At 52.2% G+C, this 12,200-nt stretch overlaps 1 protein-coding gene and 1 pseudogene across 2 annotated transcripts in view; one reads left to right on the top strand and one right to left on the bottom strand.

Moving 5' to 3' along the window:
• Positions 1-10,005, top strand: part of LOC144166928 (uncharacterized) — a 34,601-nt pseudogene extending 24,596 nt beyond the window's left edge.
• The window catches only part of LOC144170858 (neural cell adhesion molecule 1-like), an 871,116-nt gene that overhangs the window by 325,589 nt on the left and 533,327 nt on the right, over positions 1-12,200 (bottom strand). The gene's annotated exons all lie outside the window — the stretch shown is intronic.

Raw genomic sequence — 12,200 nt, 5'->3', positions numbered from 1 at the left:
GAGCGGGCCGACTTCGCATCGGCACCGTCATCCTAAGTGCACCACGAACCTGTGTCTTCGTGGCCCCAGCGGCATCGGTCGGGCACTAACGGCCAGCGTCCACGCTCCGTCGACGTTCGTCTCGACGGCCCCGAAAGGCGACGTTCGTGCCAAGCCAACCTGGAACCTCCAGCAGCAGCGGCTACCAGGGGGTAGCCACGGATGAAGCACGCCGCCGAAGAGATGACCGCGCGCGTCGAACGCCGGCATCAAGGACATCCAGCGAGGGCGGCCACCAGGGGGTATACCGCAGAGGAAAGAAGTCAGGACGCGCGGAACCCACGCCGTCCAACGAGTGACCGCGCGCATCGAACGCCGGTACCGACGAAGCGAGACGAGGACGGCTACCACCGAGTCGCGGCCACGCAAGAGTGCGACGTACACTTCAGCGCCGACGACGGGGTCGGCCAGTCCAATAGGGACGCAGTCATAGGACACAACTAGGGAGTTGTGGCTTAGTAAGATCACCTAGAGGGGGATAGAATTAGTTTATTCGGACGAATGGTGTAGAACTTTATTGTAGAGACTTTCGGATTTAGAGTTTAATTGTATGTTGGGATTGTTAGTTAGAGGTGTGAGTGTGTATCGTTTGTGTGTAGTTCAATTATTGAGTGCTTTGCGTTAGGATTTTTCAAGTGTACATTAAATGTGTGTTATGTCAAACAGGCAACGGCTTCCCTGTGTCCATTGCTCCGAGCTGGTAAAGACGACCCCACCATCCGTTCACGTGACAATTATTATATTATTATTATTATTATATTATTATTATTATTATTCCTGTGCGCAGAATACAGAATTGTTACAACCGCTTCTTTGAACGCCTTGACATCTTTCAGAAATCCTTTACAATTTACCGTACAGCGCTGTTGAATACAGTATGTTAAACACCTATGATATGTCTGTCGTTCTTTTTTTTTCTCGAATTTGGTTTCTCTGCGGTTGTGTCTATCCAACTGATAGTTGCCTATTTTTGAAACTGTTTACTGCCATTTGTTCGTCTTATCATTTGTCTCTACACTCTTGCCGTTGTTTTTGTTGTATTACTGTCAAACTTTGTTGCTCTGCCTGTCGTGTGGCCAGAGCAACATAGGCATCTTCTTTTTTTTATTTTTTACCTGTACCCAGGCTCCGCCTGTGCTTTATTTCTGTCATTTTCACTACTTCAATTTGTGTGTGTCTTGTCGCTTGTTTGTTTCTTGCTATATGTTTCTTGTATTTTGTTTTCATGTAACTACCCGTGCGCCAGCACTCAGGCCTCTGGCTGTTCCTGGGCACGTAAATAAACATGATTGATTGATTGATTATTATTATTATTATTATTATTATTATTATTATTATTACGTATGCGTGCAGACCTTACATTTCTTCACAAAATTGTTCATGGTGACCTTTCTTGCGCGGACCTGCTTAACTGTTTAGAGTTTAGTGTTCCACAAAGGCCCACCAGGTCGCATCGCCCTTTCTTGACCGCTGCGCGCAACTCCAATCATTCTCCTGTGCGCAAAATACAGAATTGCTAGAACCGCTTCTCTGAACGCCTTGACATCTTTCAAAGTTCCTTTACAATTTACCGTACTGCGCTGTTGAATACAGTATGTTAAACATCTATGATATCTCTGTCGTTGGTTTCTTTTTTTTTCACTGCTGAAATTTGGTTTCTCTGCGGTTCTGTTTAACCAATATAGTTGCCTATTTTTGAAACTGTTTACTTATCATGCTTGTCTTATCATTTGTCTCTATACTCTTGTCATTGTTTTTGTCGTGTTACTGTCAAACTTTGTTCTCTGCTTGTTGTGTATTCATTACAATAAGCTGAGCCACAAAGGCATCTTCTTTTTTCTTTTTTACCTGTACCCAGGCTCCGCCTGTGCTTTATTTCTGTAATTTTCGCTACTTCAATTTGTGTGTCTTGTCGCTTGTTTGTTTCTTGTAATATGTTTCTTGTATTTTGTTTTTATGTAACTATCCATGGGCCAGCACTCAGGCCTCTGGCTGTTCCTGGGCACGTAAATAAACATGATTGATTGATTATTATTATTATTATTGCCACCGACTGCGAGGTATCGCGTTCAGCGGCGATACCTCGTCCAAACTAATCTTCAATTTTTGACAGGCTCATCACGGCGCCGGCACCGAGTGGGACTGACAGAAGAAACCACCAGGATACCGGCCAGCCTACTGCTTCGTGCCGCAAGCTCGTCCGCCACCAAGATACTCGGTCCTGCCCACTCCCTTTGGTGACGCCCTTATCTCGCCCGCAAACCATGGAAACCCTGGCCTGTTCATTGTCTAATCAAGCAGCTTACTTCGGCGGGCACTCCGCAGTCGGCGGCGATACCTCACCCAACGCTAATCTTCAATTTTTGACAGGCTCATCACGGCGCCGGCACCGAGTGGGACTGACAGAAGAAACCACCAGGATACCGGCCAGCCTACTGCTTCGTGCCGCAAGCTCGTCCGCCACCAAGATACTCGGTCCTGCCCACTCCCTTTGGTGACGCCCTTATCTCGCCCGCAAACCATGGAAACCCTGGCCTGTTCATTGTCTAATCAAGCAGCTTACTTCGGCGGGCACTCCGCAGTCGGCGGCGATACCTCACCCAACGCTAATCTTCAATTTTTGACAGGCTCATCACGGCGCCGGCACCGAGTGGGACTGACAGAAGAAACCACCAGGATACCGGCCAGCCTACTGCTTCGTGCCGCAAGCTCGTCCGCCACCAAGATACTCGGTCCTGCCCACTCCCTTTGGTGACGCCCTTATCTCGCCCGCAAACCATGGAAACCCTGGCCTGTTCATTGTCTAATCAAGCAGCTTACTTCGGCGGGCACTCCGCAGTCGGCGGCGGTACCTCACCCAACGCTAATCTTCAATTTTTGACAGGCTCATCACGGCGCCGGCACCGAGTGGGACTGACAGAAGAAACCACCAGGATACCGGCCAGCCTACTGCTTCGTGCCGCAAGCTCGTCCGCCCCCAAGATACTCGGTCCTGCCCACTCCCTTTGGTGACGCCCTTATCTCGCCCGCAAACCATGGAAACCCTGGCCTGTTCATTGTCTAATCAAGCAGCTTACTTCGGCGGGCACTCCGCAGTCGGCGGCGATACCTCACCCAACGCTAATCTTCAATTTTTGACAGGCTCATCACGGCGCCGGCACCGAGTGGGACTGACAGAAGAAACCACCAGGATACCGGCCAGCCTGCTGCTTCGTGCCGCAAGCTCGTCCGCCACCAAGATACTCGGTCCTGCCCGCTACCTTTGGTGACGCCTTTATCTTGCCCGGAAACCATGGAAACCCTGGCCTGTTCATCTTCTACTAAAGCAGCTTACTTCGGCGGGCACTCCGCAGTCGGCGGCGATACCTCACCCAACGCTAATCTTCAATTTTTGACAGGTAAATTCCATTCACACACTTGTCAGTTCTTTTCATTGGCCGTATTGCCGCCGACTGCCGAGTGTTCTGCTGATATTTTATTCTTCGCTTTGAAACTCTTGTGTTTAAATGGCCGACCTTGAGGAATGTATTGCCTGCCACTCGCCATTGCCTGATAATGGCAAGCTCATGACTTGTGCAGAATGCAGGCTGTCTTATCATCTTGGCCAGGCATGTTCCGGCATCGCTTCTACCACGTTCCAGGCCAGGCCAAACGGGATGCCTGGGTTTGCAAAACTTGTAGAGCAAGTAAAAAGCGTGCCGGTTCACAACTTCAGGCAGACAAAACTCAAGCCAGTGAGGCAACAACTGCGGATAATCCACTTCTCTTAGAGATTATGAAACGGGTGGAGTCTGCCGCAGTTGCACGAAAAACTAGACGCACTGCTTTCGATGAAGGCTGAAGTAGTGAAACTCACGGTGACTGTACTAGACCTCGAAAAAGCTGTCACTGAGCTGACTAAGGACTATCAGGTTGTCACTAAGGAACTGGAGGAAAGCCGAAAGGCAGTTAAAGCTAACGAAGCGGAGCTGAGTGCTCTAAAAGCGACTGTGCAGGCGCAGGCACTTGAACTTCAACGAATTCGAGAAGAACAAAATGCTGCTGAACAATACAGTAGAAACGCCAAACTGGAGATCCATGGGTTACCTGCTCAGCCTGGTGAAAACCTGCATGACGTTCTAAACGATCTGGCGGGGACGCTGGAATTGCCTAACCTCTCCCCCGATGATGTAACGGCTGTGCACCGTATCCCAAGTAAACGTGGGGATACCCCCTTGTTAAGTTCGGGCTCCGCATGTAATTAATGAAGGCCGCCGGTGGCCCATGTATTGGCGTCGCCTCCGCTGGTGGCTACTTTCCCGTGCCCCTTTGATGTAGCCGCGCGGACGCCAAGTTCGGAGCCGCGGAGAGCTGTTGTGCCCGTCCTTTTGTGTGTCAAAGGATGGGGGCGATTAGCCTGAGTGCCTCTGTCGCGTCCAGGGTGGCAGGGTCATTCGGCATAACAAGCTGACGGGCGGCCAGATGATCGTATCTCTTAGTGTTGAAAGCGCGCGCGGTGTAAGTTTGGAAAATCTTCGACTCCGGCGGCGGGCGCTCTTCGTCGACGGGTCGTTCGCCTCGACGATGGTCGCCTCGGCTGGCAGCGTCTCTCCCCGTGGTCTGTTCAGGTGGCCGGCGGCGCCCCTTTAGTCTGGGAGGGAATTAGCAATCCTCATCGTCACGCCGCGCGTGCAGACGCCCCACGTCGTGGGAGGCGTCGCGCGGAGGGAGGTCAGCCGCGCGGGGACCGCTCCGGGCCCTCGGCTTGGCTGTTGTTTGTGCAGATGCCGCCCGCTAAACGTTATGGATGGTTCACTTTAGGCCGCAGATGGCCTGTATTTCCTGGCCGGGTGCAGCAGCGTGCGTAGGAAACGCACTATGAGTGTGTAAGAGAGAGTGTTAGGTCACGTGACCACAGGTGGGGACATGTGTGTGATTGGCTGGTTCCTGTGGCCAATCAATGGTTTCTATTAATTGTTTGAAAGGTTTTTTCTCTCTTTCTTGTACGCCCCCTTCTTGGAGGTGGGGTTTTTCGTATCAAAACCGGAGTGTTGGGTTTTATCGGGGGTCGGTCGAGAGGGGATCTAGTTCAGCATAGATCTCGGCCGAACAGGCTGCTGCTGTCAGAGTGACAATGTAACCGTCACTCTGACGTGATGTAAAGTTGGAGTCATGTAAATAATGTAAATAAACCTAATATCCAGCAAGGAAGGCAGTCCTCATCCCTCACCCGCTCCAAGCATCGGTCGTCGGTCATCGGAGCGAGTCGAGATCGTCCTCTCGGCTCGCACATCAAAAGAACATCACTATTTCGCCTCCATCAGTTCGCCAAGAAGATGGAGAGGCGGAATTTAACTCCCCTGTTGCGACCGGGCGGGGGCTCCCGATCCGAGTTCCGTGGCCTCCAACATACGATGGGTAGCGTGTATGGTGCGAGCGGCCAGCCGGTGTTGCAGCCGTGAAGAAGTCCAGAGCAGTAGGGTAACGTAACTGTTTACTTCATAGCGAGAGGTGAGCCGAAGCCAAAAAAACATACAATGCCCTGGCGGGCGAGGTTTACAATACAGGACACGGGCAGAGCGACCGCATGGATTCGCTGCTCCGACAGGAATGATTTTCAGCGTTTGTGCTGCTTCTATTTATACCCAAAAAATTCCCCCGCATTTCCCCGAGGGGGAGAATGTGAAAGTGCGAATGCACGGTTGTCGGCCCGCTTGCGGCGCTTGCGCTCGGCCCCCGCAGCCCACCGCTTCGCCGCCTTCTCTTCCATCTCTTCCATCGGGTTTGTAGTATCACGTGTACACCACGCAGTTATCAAGCCGCTATAACGCCGCTGAGTCGCCAACGCACGCCGCTGACGACGTAGTTTGAATGCGTTAAAGATATAAGGCGCGTTACTGACACCGATATCAGCGTCGCGTCCGTGGCTTATTCGGTAGAGCGTCGGGCTGCGGCCCGCAAAGTCCTCGGATCGAAACCTGGCGCCGGATGCTGTTTCTTTTTTAAATATAGAGGAGCACTGCGGACGCCGCCGCCGCCGCCGGCGGTGGATGGTTTGGGGTCGCTTATAAAGATTCGCACTTAAAAAACGCCCCCAAGAGTAACACGCCACGAAATCACAGACACACACACACTCTGTCCATAGTTCGTGAGTCATTCATGGGTTCGCCTCACGTGCCGTCCGAGAGGGGGGAGAGTGTCCTTGAAAGGTGCCGGGGTCGCGCTATCGAAGGTTTGATCGCGCCGATAGCGAAACGTCTGAGTTGGGGAGGTCAAGGCGGGACTCACCGACGCGCAGGTGCCTGAAGGGTGTGGCGAACGTCATGAAGCATGCCTGGGCGTGTCGCTGGTAGCCGCCGGAGGCGCGTTGCAAAGCGAGGTGACTGACCCGGCATGTCGAGACACGAAAGTACGATTCACCGACACGCGGGCGCGCGTGGTCGATTCCCGCGTGGTGGCTGATGCGGGAAAATACGGCGGCGTTTGGCCGATTTGTAACACCCCACTGTCTTGGTCCGATTGAAGTCGGTGTCTTTTAAAGAACGTTGGTCCGAAGTTCGAAAGAAACTGCGTGCGTTGCATGACTCGGGAAAGATACCGAAGTTATTTTTTAAGGACAACCTGACTAAAATGAACCGCGAACTCTTCTGGTTTGTGAGGACGGCAGCAAAAGCTAAGCGTTACGAATTAGCCTGGGTCAAATCAGGCAAGATCTATGTCAAAAAGAATGAAACGGCGGCACTGATTCGCGTGAACAGGCAAGCGGACGTTGATAAAATCGTCTAATCGTTATAGAACTAAAATATTCTACACTTCCAGATTTGAAATCGTTTCAGGCAGCATATGAACATAACTCTGAAAATGACTTCACACTTGTCAGCGTTAACATACGGAGCCTCAAAAAATACTGGAATGAGTTTAAAATGCTAGCGGAAACGCTATGCGGTTTTGTAGATGCTTTTGTAATCACGGAAACTAGCATCAAAAAATCGCGCACAGACACGTTTGTTCTTCCTGGCCATCGCCCGCAGTTCTTACATAGAGAAATAAAAAATTAGAAGAGTGGACACACGGGCTTATCGCGGCCGAGTGGCCTGACTCCTGCACCATCCGGCAGTCGGCGCAAATTGTAAAAAACCATGTATTTAAAATTAAGCTAACACCCAATGTTATACTTTTAAAATTTTGTTACACATTAGTCTACACACTTTTATTTGTGTAATAAGTTGAATGGCTGCGGTTTCTCTCTCTCTCTCTCCCTGCAGCCTCGTGCTAACCTCAGTTGTGGAGAAGCAAACGCCTAGCTATTTCTTTGCGACATCGGTTTTGCATCCCGAACGAAAGGTGAGACTTTCTTTTTAAAATGCTGGTGTGGCGTATCATATTGCAGCAAACCATGCATTGGGTTTGTTTATTTGTGTTTTGCTTTTACCGCCTGGCTGCGCCGGTTTGTGTTACTCTGTGCCAAGGGAAGCGCTTGTTCCATTCTTTCTTTCTGTGCCGCATGTGTTATCTGTTCTGATAGGGAGAGCATTCCGATCTAACGTGAACAGCCCGGAATAATCTTCTTGGATCTACAATGTTCTAGATGCGAATCGACGGTTTGAGAACCACGCGCGTCGAAAGATAAAAAGCCTGCAGAGCAGCCGCCGGGCTATTCGATTCTGCTACGCTCGCCGACGCACGTCACTTTGTTGACCGCTGCTTCGCCGCCCCTGTATTCTTTTGAGTTGTTAGGGGAGCACAAGTTCACTCCAATAAACTTGTTTCTTTTCCAAATCAACTGCGTCGTCCTTGGCTTCGTGACATCTGGTGGAGGTGCGGGGTACATGCACACTACGCCCTCGTCAAGCCGACAAGCAAGTACAGTCAAACCCGGCTATAACGAACCCGGATAGAGCGAATTATGGTATATATCAAACAAAAATAATTCAGTTACGGAAATACATGGGAAACATATTCCTTATAACGAAGTTCACATCCGATATATCGAACTCTGGGCGCCTAGAATGGCCGCCGAAATGCATGATCTCGGAGCGGCGATTGAGATGTGGATTGGCCGCGACCACGGAGCAAGAGCGGCGACTGAGACATTGCGCCTCGCATGGAGCGACGTGACGCCTAATATTTTCCGTTACTGTTTCCGATGCGCGGTACTCGCGACAGAACCCGCCCAGTCAGCGAGTCCGGACCAAGACAGCAGCATCGGTGAACGGTGGGAAGAGCTGGCCAACGTTCCCGATGATGTCGCGAGTGAAATCCGTCCGACGCTTATAATGAAGCGCTTTCGGCAGTCGATGTGCTCCGCCAATGCTTCTTAGATTTTTGAGGACGCGGACTCGAACTGGTGCAAACAATGTTTCGTGTAGAGAATGCTACGCTAGGTGTAGCCGCCAAAACGAAAGTGAAAACAAAAATCACGGGCTTTTTTTTTTGCAACGTGGGCAGTTAAGGCGTAAAGTAGCTTTGATACTTGCAATAAATGGATTATTTTGGTATGGTAATGGCTACTGTACTGTGTTTGTTTCTGCCTACGCGGATGGCGGAGTTGGGGCGGCGAAGGGGGGCTCCAGCGGATTGCGAACTCGTAACAATAAGCTCGTTATAGGCGGGTTTGGCTATATCGAACTATTGGATATATCGAACTAATCGCGGTGCATATTGAAGTTCGCTATAAACGGGTTTGACTGTACCCCTCGTGCCAGCCACCGACAGCAAGGTCTTGAGCCGGAGTTTGGACTGCTTCCGCATAAAGTGAAGAAAGAAGACGTCGTCACTCTCACCATGGTCAACGCAGGCACCATGACCAGTACTACCAATCCTGCCGTCGTTCTTCAACAGCCACGGGAACCACCATCATTCCGTGGATCCCCCAGAGAAGACCATGAAGACTGGTTGGAGAAAGTGGAGCGCGTCCGCATCTTCAAAAGGTGGGATGACGAAGAGACTTTCCGCCATGTTTTCCTCTATTTAGAAGATACGGACCGAACGTGATTTGAAAACCATGAAAGCTCCCTAACCGACTGGGCTCTCTGTAAGAGGGAGTTCCTCAAAACATTCGCCACCGTCGCGTGGAAAGAGCGAGCCGCCTTTTTGTTGGAAACCCGCACACAACACCCCAAGGAAGGGGTCGTGATCTTCGTTGAGGAGATGAAGCACCTATTTCGCCGCGCGGACCCCGAAATGACGGAAGAAAAGAAGTTACGCTTCTTGATGCGCGGTGTGAAGGAGGAGCTGTTTGCCGGACTTGTCCGCAACCCGCCCAAAACCATCGCTGAATTCGTGACCGAAGCCAGCACGATTGAGAAGACTCTCGAAATGCGTGCTAGACAGTATGACCGGAACTTTGTTGGCGCGGCCAGTGCGAACTACGTCGACAACACGCGGATTCTGGCTGATAGCCTACGCGAGACCATCCGCGCAGTAGTGAGAGAGCAGATGCGGAAACATTTTCCGACGACGCCGCAACCCCAAGTCGCTTGCCTAACTGTCGTGATCCGGGAAGAAGTTCAAAACGCTTTGGGAACTTCTGTGACATCCGAAGTACAGTGCGAACCCCAAGCTATGACGTACTCCGCGGCTGTTCATCGACCCCGCCCTGCTCCAACACGTCGTCAAGAGGCCCCGCCCTACCGCCGCCCACTGTCGCCCGCCCGACCCCCTGTAGCACGAACCCAGACGCCGAGGAAGACTGACGTTTGGCGAACACCGGATAATCGTCCTCTGTGCTACCACTGCGGAGAGGCCGACCACATGTACCGTCGCTGCCCATACAAGAGACTCGGACTTCGTGGTTTCTCCGTCGACGCACCACGCCCGCGACCCGGCCACCACCCATCTGAGATTGAAGAATACCTGTCGAACAGCAGCCGTGGACCAGCCCGTTTCAACCGTTCTCCGTCGCCCTACGCGTACCAGTCGCCGGACCGCCGTAGCAGTGCTGACTTCGCACGTGGAAGGTCTCCCAGCCCACGCGGGGGAAACTAAAGGCGGCAACTTCTGGAGGTGAAGTTGCAGAACGGCGAAAAAACGAAAACCCTCCAACGACGCAGCGATTCGCCGAAAACTGTGACTTACGACATGCCCTCATCCCGACGACCCGACCTAACCGTGACATGACTCCTGAATACGCCGATAACCACACGGCGCGACGCGTACTTGACATGACCCAGCCTGCCGCTGAGACGACGACAACAACGACGCACAGTACCTGACCGCCAACACACACAAGCCGAGATGCGACGCCCCGCCGCACCCGGAACTCGTGGAAGGCAGCGTCCGACGTCCAGTTGTTCATCGACGGCTTTGACGTAGTCGCCCTCATCGACACGGGAGCCGACTACTCGGTGATGAGCGCGTCATTCGCGTCTAAGTTGAAGAAAGTTACGACAAGATGGGAAGGTCCGCATATACGCAGAGCAGGAGGCCATCTCGCAACGCCAAATGGAACGTGCACATCCCGCTTCACCATAGACGGCATCACGTATCCTGCTGCGTTCGTAATTTTACCTAACTGCTCCCGCGACGTAATACTCGGAATGGACTTTTTGACGGACAACGGCGCAATAATTGATCTGCAGACCAAATCGATAACGTTTTCCTCTGATCACTCCACGACGCCGCCACTGAACCCCGATCACCGTGCTGCTGTAAGGATCGCCGACGATCACGCCACCCTGCTACCCCGCGCAAGCTTGATGATCGCCGTCTACTGTGAGCATGCTGCTCCTGACATCGACGCTATCGTAGAGGGTGACCAAAGGTTGCTTCTCAACCGCGGTGTCTCCGTCGCAAGAGGCCTTGCGCGCTTTAAGCAATGCAAATCCCATGTTTTGGTCACCAATTTCACCGAGGAGTACCAGCACCTAAACAAGGGCGCTGCAATTGCGTTCCCCGAAGAAACGCAAGAAGCAAGTCAAGTGATCGCGGTCGCTAACTTTGAATGCGCACGCGCAGATGCTTCCAAGCCGCCGCAACCTTTCGACGTGAACCCGGCGCTGCCGCAAGAAAATCGGGACAGATTACTGGATTTGCTCCGTCGCTACAGCGAGTGTTTTTCGGCAAACTCAAAATTACGTCAGACACCCCTAGCGAAGCACCGAATTTTAACCGAAGATGGAGCCCGACCTACTGGACAGTCACCGTACCGCGTCTCTTCACACGAGCGGGAAGCCATTCCGACTCAAGTCGACGACATGCTCAGCGACGACATAATACAGCCATCGAAAAGTCCATTGGCTGCGCCGGTCGTACTCGCGAAGAAAAAACACGGCACATTAAGGTTCTGCGTTGACTACCGGCGACTGAACAAAATCACCAAAAAGGACGTGTACCCCCTGCCATGAATCGACGACACCCTCGACCACCTCTGCCAGCGAAGTACTTCTCATCGATGGATCTGAAGACCGGCTACTGGCAAATTGAAGTGGACGAGAGAGACCGAGAGAAGACTGCATTTATAACCCCGGATGGCCTATACGAGTTCAAGGTGATGCCTTTCGGGCTGTGCACGGCGCCAGGAACGTTTCAAAGAGTCATGGACACTGTGCTAGCTGGCCTGAAGTGGCACACTTGCCTCGTATACCTCGACGACGTTGTCGTATTCGCCCGGACTTTCGACGAACACCTCGCAAGGTTGGAGTCTGTACTCGAGGCCATTCGTACGTCGGGGTTAACGCTGAAGCCTGAAAAGTGCCGTTTCGCGTACGAGTAACTCAAGTTCTTGGGCCACGTCGTCAACGCCGCGGGAGTCCTACCTGACGCAGCAAAAACTTCAGCCGTTGCGAACTTCCCAAGGCCGAAAGACAACAAGGGCGTGCGAAGATTTCTCGAACTGTGCGCATACTACCGGCGCTTCGTCGCAAACTTCGCACGAATTGCAGAGCCACTCAGTCGCTTGACGAAAGATAGCACCCCTTTTAGCTGGGAAAACGACCAAGAAACAATTGAGGCAACGCCCATTTATGTCAATGAGCATGTTTGTTCGGCGCGAAAGCGACTGCTTGCGCTATCAATCAAAGGGAAAGCCTACTCGCTATTTTGCCAGACGCTTGTACGCAAGAGGCAGACAGTGGCACCGCAGCCACTGCCGAAAGGTAAGGCGTTGCGCTGCTGTGCCCGAGGACGCGGGTTCGATTCCCGCAGCGGTAGCCGTTTTCCTGATGGAAGAAACATCCCCCTCG

This window comes from Haemaphysalis longicornis, unplaced genomic scaffold (assembly GCF_048455015.1).
Source record: "Haemaphysalis longicornis isolate Haplotype H1 unplaced genomic scaffold, Haemaphysalis longicornis Haplotype H1 scaffold_2, whole genome shotgun sequence".
Lineage (NCBI taxonomy): Eukaryota > Metazoa > Arthropoda > Arachnida > Ixodida > Ixodidae > Haemaphysalis > Haemaphysalis longicornis.
Note: the sequence above shows the minus strand (reverse complement) of the source record. Positions and strands in the feature narration are given on the sequence as shown.